The sequence below is a fragment of the Haliotis cracherodii genome, unplaced genomic scaffold (genome assembly GCF_022045235.1).
Source record: "Haliotis cracherodii isolate W230 unplaced genomic scaffold, xgHalCrac1.p SCAF_6, whole genome shotgun sequence".
Classification (NCBI taxonomy): Eukaryota; Metazoa; Mollusca; class Gastropoda; order Lepetellida; family Haliotidae; genus Haliotis; species Haliotis cracherodii.
Genome location: NW_027266319.1, coordinates 5,851,284 through 5,857,385, shown reverse-complemented (window position 1 = coordinate 5,857,385; position 6,102 = coordinate 5,851,284).

The window sequence follows — 6,102 nt, the reverse complement described above, 5'->3', positions numbered from 1 at the left end:
AAAGCGTTGGCTCGTCAAGCCGAAGACCCGGGTTCGATTCCCGACATGGGTACAATGTGTGAAGCCGATTTCTGGTGTCCCCGCCGTGATATTGCTGGAATATTGCTAAAGGCGGCGTAAAACCATATTCACTCATTACAGTTCCATGCTGGCTTTATATTCACATCTGTGATAGTCTAGTTTGTTTTACTGTCTTTTGTCGACAGGTTTTTATATAGTCAAAATGTATTTATTATTAATGTATAAATCGATCTCGTCACTGGTAACTAGTTTCCAGAACTTTCTACACAGTGATGTAAGGCTATATACAATGCTAGGCGAGTCCCGCCGTTTCCTGAAGTTACAAATCCACTCTTGCATCTAACGATTGCTTACATCAAATGGGACTACATTCCTGGCGACAAATCATTGTCCAAATACAATGCAATGAGCGCCTATCGAATCTCAACAGAAACAATGTAACACTGTTACAATCATTGTTCAACAATACAAAACACTGCCATCAGACGTATCATTAAGGGCAACTTGTCGCGGTGTCTATTATTGATTGAATGCAGATAATTTGGTAATTGAAATGAAGGCATTGTGTATTTAGTGCTATATAAGCATCTATTAAGTTTTAAAGATCGATTTGCAGTATTTTTACTTTATATTCTTCACAAGTGTAAAAAAAACAAAGGCAACAGAGTTCATTCATTCAATCGACCCGTGAAGGTTCCGGGGTAGAATAGGTCTTCAGCAACCCATGCTTGCCGTTAAAGGTGACTATGCTTGCCGTAAAAGGCCACTAACGAGTTCGGGTGGTCAGACTTGCTTACTTGGTTGATGCATGTCATCGATCCCAATTGCGTGGATCGATGCTTATGATATTAATCACTGGATTGTGTGGTCCAGACTCGATTATTTACAGACCGCCGTCACGTACCGTAAATTGCATTCGTTATGAGCTGCACTTTACAAATGTCAGGCAGTATTATGATATTAGTATTTATCATGAAGATCCTCATACGTTTTTAGGCACTCGTGAAGAGCAACCTCCTCGTGGTGAGTGCTGGGTAACGCTAATCGCTCTTCCCCCGTGTGGAAGCGGGGCAGAATATTTCCACAGCCCCCCATTGCTGGTCGTATGAGGCGACTAAAATGGGCAACCTGTTTGCCGTGGGTTGCGTCCCTGTGTCGGCGGAGGACGGGATTCTGGTAGTTGAGGGCACTGGTTCCTGGAACTGTGTTCCTTTGCCCAACACACCACTTTGACCCTTACTTCGCCTAGTCGGGTGGTAAGATGGGCCCGGTCTTATCAATCGGCTGGTCATGCCGGGCCTTGTGCGTAATATTGTGTATGCACAACTGTGTTGTATTTTGATGTATATTTTGGTCTTGGCCGTGAATAACTTGTGTGAATTCTCCATTTTGGATTGAATAAATTGCCTAGAGTCTTACGCCAGAAGGCGGTGGCTCATGGGCCAATCTGGTGATGTTGACCTCTGTATACTGTATGTCTCCAGTTTCTTGTCATGGACTGAACCTTCCTGGCACTCCATCTGGTAGATAAATATGGCTATTCACGTCATATTTGCTTGAGTATACCATCCCTGTATCCCTGGTGTTTGCATCCTGGATATCCGGTGCAATATAACACCGTCCTTGTTGACACTCGATGGGGGGTGGGGAACAGGGGTGCTGAATCATTTTCTTTTCACCATGACTCTCCCACAATCTGGTTCATCTCGTAATGAAAAAAAGAGACGTCTAGAGGAAATTGAAATTTCAACTGGAAATCTTTCTCAAAATATTGATTCCTGGGCAAAATTCCTGGTGATTGAGGCTACTGATAACTGACCTATCAAATTGAATCCTTTTGCTGGTTCTAAGGCTGTGTCCGGGATTTGCGGTGAAGTCAAGAACGTCACCCGTCTCCGTAGTGGTTCGCTTCTTGTGGAGTGTGCACGGAGACAGCAATCTCTCAATCTTTCATCTATCTCTACATTTGCCAATCTTGAGGTTGCTGTGTCTGTGCACAGAACATTAAATTCTTGTCGAGGCATTGTTCGTGACAAGGCTCGTTGTCTGTCCGACATGTCTGAAGAAGAAATCGCTACGGAGTTGGAAGACCAGGCTGTTACTGCAGTTAAACGTTTTACATTCAAGAAGGACGGTGTCATCACCAATACAAACACGTATCTCATGACGTTTGCTCGTACAACCCTTCCCCAGTCAATAAAAGCAGTTTACTTCCACATCGGAGTGGATGTGTATGTCCCCAATCCGCTCCGATGGTTGTTTGTCATGGTTGCGGTGCCGACCATGAGAGCACTGACTGCGAAAATGATTTGAAAGGTGCAAACTGTTCTGGCCCACATGTTGCTTCATCTAAATCTTGCCCTGTGTGGCAGACTGAATCTAAAATAATGAAACTGAAATGTGAAAGGAACATACCCTACCTGGATGCAAAGACACTATTGAAAGATCAGACAACAACTACATCAGCTATTTCTTACTCCGCTGCAGTCTCACGCCCCGTAACAACATCATCTATTTCGTGTCAGACTGACTTGACATGGGTCAAGTCAGAACAACCTGTTGCTACTATTCCAAATTCCACTATTTCCACACCTATTCCTGCCATCAGTCAATCAAATTCAGGTTCTCAGACTGAGATTCAGTCTGAGACACAATCCCAAACGTCTGGGAAACAACCAGCAAATCTGAAAAAAAAAGAGAAAAAGAAATTGAGTAGAAAACAGCCACCTCTTGTCTCTTCACCTTCAGAGGTTCCTTTACAGAACTCCTTTGGGCCTCTGGACATGGAGGTTACTCTGTCCTCACAGGACAGGCGGGGGAGTAGTTCCTCCTCACATTCACGCGAGCGATCTCCAATTGAGCCACCATGACTCAATTGTCTAATATAATGCAATGGAATTGCAGAGGACTTAAGCATACTTTTAATGAACTGCAGTTATTAACAAGTGATTTAAATCCATCAACAATTTGTTTACAAGAGACGTACCTTAAAAATACAGATAAGTTTGATTTAAAGCAATATAGTTCATATCATTCCTTCTCTCCTCCAGGAGATAAAGCTACTGGAGGTGCTTCTATTTTAGTGCGGCGGGGCGTTGTTCACAGTCCTGTTCCGCTTGACTCGACTCTGCAAGCAGTTGCAGTTAGACTTACACTGCATATTGCCTTCACACTTTGCTCCTTATACATTCCTCCTTCTTCAAGTCTTCAGCGAAATGATCTACAAAAACTATATGACCAACTCCCAAAGCCCTGTGTCATCATGGGTGATCTAAATGGGCATAATCCTCTATGGGGAAGTTCAAATATTAATCAAAAGGGAAAAGCGATCGAGGATTTTGTTTCCGATAACGATTTTGCATTTTTAATGATGACTCCGACACTTACTTACACCCTACTACTGGTACCTATTCATCTTTAGATCTGTCTTTGACGGATTCAGTTTTGTTAAATGAATTCTCATGGTCCGTCCATGATGACCTATGTGGCAGTGACCATTTTCCCACGGTGCTTAAGCCCATTAATCCCGCTGATGATCCTCCTCCACCTCGATGGAATTTTGTGAAGGCTGATTGGCTTTTATTTCAATCTTTATGCAAAGATAAATTACAACCTACGTCTTTTTAGAATGTTACTGACCCAATTCAGTTGTTTTCAGATCAACTGAATGAAATTGCTAATGAATCAATACCTAAGTCCTCTATCAACCCACGTGTTCGTAAACCATAGTTTGATGCTAATTGCAAACAAGTGAGGAAATGTCGTAAGAAGGCGGAGAAGTACTTCCGTAAACATCCCACTGTCCATAATTTAAATACTGTTAAAATTTCAAATGCCAACGCAAGACGTCTATTTTAGCAAAATAAACGTCAATCCTGGCAGACTTATGTCTCAAAAATTAACTCTCGTACCCCTATGTCCAAGGTATGGAACATGATAAAAAAGATCAAAGGCAAGAGATGAAATTCTACAGTTAACCATCTAAAGGATGGCGATACTTTGTTAACTGATAAATCTGCCATTGCCAAAAGCATTGGGGAAACTTTATCTCATCATTCTTCTTCATCTAATTACGCTCCTGAATTTCAAAAATATCAGCTCCAACAGGAAAAGAAAAAAGTAAATTTTACATCTGATAATGGTGAAGATTACAATGAGGTATTTTCACTACATGAGCTATATAATGCCTTAGGGCAAGCTCATGATACAGCAGCAGGCGCTGATAATATTCATTATCAGCTGCTGATACACTTGCCCGAATCATGCCTTGAAACTATGTTAAATATATTCGATGATATTTGGACATCTGTGATGTTTCCAGCTTCATGGCATAATGCCATTGTTATCCCCATTCCCAAACCTGGGCGAGATCATTCTGATCCATCAAATTACCGACCTATCTCTTTAACTAGCTGTGTTTGTAAAACGATGGAACGCATGGTAAATAATCGATTAGTGTGGTACTTGGAAACAAATAATCTTCTTTCCAGTATACAATGTGGTTTCCGGAAAAACAGAAGTACTATCGATCATTTAGTGCGTTTAGAATCGTTCATTAAAAATTCCATTGTAAATAGACAACATGCTGTATCGATCTTTTTCGATTTAGAAAAAGCTTACGTTACAACATGGAAACATGGTATTTTAAAAGATCTTCATGATTTTGGATTAAGAGGCCGTCTGCCTCATTTTATATCCCAGTTTTTAACAGACAGGCAATTTCAAGTCCGAGTGGGTACAAACCTGTCTGATCATTATAATCAGGATCAGGGTGTCCCACAAGGCAGTATTTTGTCTGTCACTTTATTCAGTATAAAAATTAACAGTTTGTCAAAAGTTTTAAATGATTCAGTTTATGGATCACTTTTTGTGGATGATTTTAATCTATCTTGTCGGGGTAAAAATATGCGCACAATTGAAAGGCAATTACAATTATGTCTAAATAAAATTAACAAGTGGTGTCTAGAAAATGGGTTTAAATTTTCCAAATCAAAAACTAATTGCATATATTTCTGCCGAAAATATAAACCGCATAAGGACCCTGAACTATTTCTGAATGGCACCCCTATCAAAGTTGTTAAGGAGGCCAAGTTCTTGGGACTTATTTTTGATAATCACTTAACTTTCCTCCCACATATTAAATACCTTAAAGCTAAATGCCTGAAGGCACTCGATCTTTTGAAAGTTGTTTCTAATTCAAAGTGGGGAGGGGATCAAACAACCCTCTTACACTTATACAGGTCACTGATCCGTTCAAAACTTGATTATGGCACCATCGTCTATGGTGGGGCCTGTAAAAGTAATTTAATAAAACTTGATACCATCCATCATCAAGGCCTGAGGCTTTGCCTTGGAGCCTTCAGAACGTCTCCCATTCACAGTCTTTATATAGAAGCAGATGAGCCTTCTCTTAAACAACGCCGACTAAAATTATCTTTACAATACATCACTAAATTATATTCTAATCAGTCAAATCCAGCTTGTGAATGCATCTTCAATCCTCTCTACGAAGATCTTTACAATAGGAAACCAACTCTCACTCCACCACTCGGAATCAGAATAAAATCTGCAATATCAGCTTCTGATATTAAACTCCAAGATATAGCTCCTACTAAACTTTTCTCATCTCCTCCTTGGCAAATGGTATAGCCAGAAGTAAACCTGACATTAACAAAACTAAAGAAATCAGATACTAACCAATTAATTTACCAACAAGAATACCTTCAACTAAGAAACACTTACGACACTTATAAATCTATATTTATAGATGGATCCAAGGATGGTGGCGCAGTTGCTAGTGCCACTGTCATTGGATCCAGAACAATATCTTCACGATTACCCAATAACAGTTCCATATTTACAGCAGAAGCACATGCCATTTTCACAGCATTAAAATATATCAGTCATCAATCTAAACATAAACAATTTATTATTTTTTCTGATTCACTTTCATGCCTTCAGGCGATTAAAAATATGTCACCCAAACATCCACTTTTAACAACTGATCTTGCTACTGGCCAATATGACATCGTCTTTTGTTGGTTACCAAGCCATGTTGGTATCATTGGTAACACAACAAAT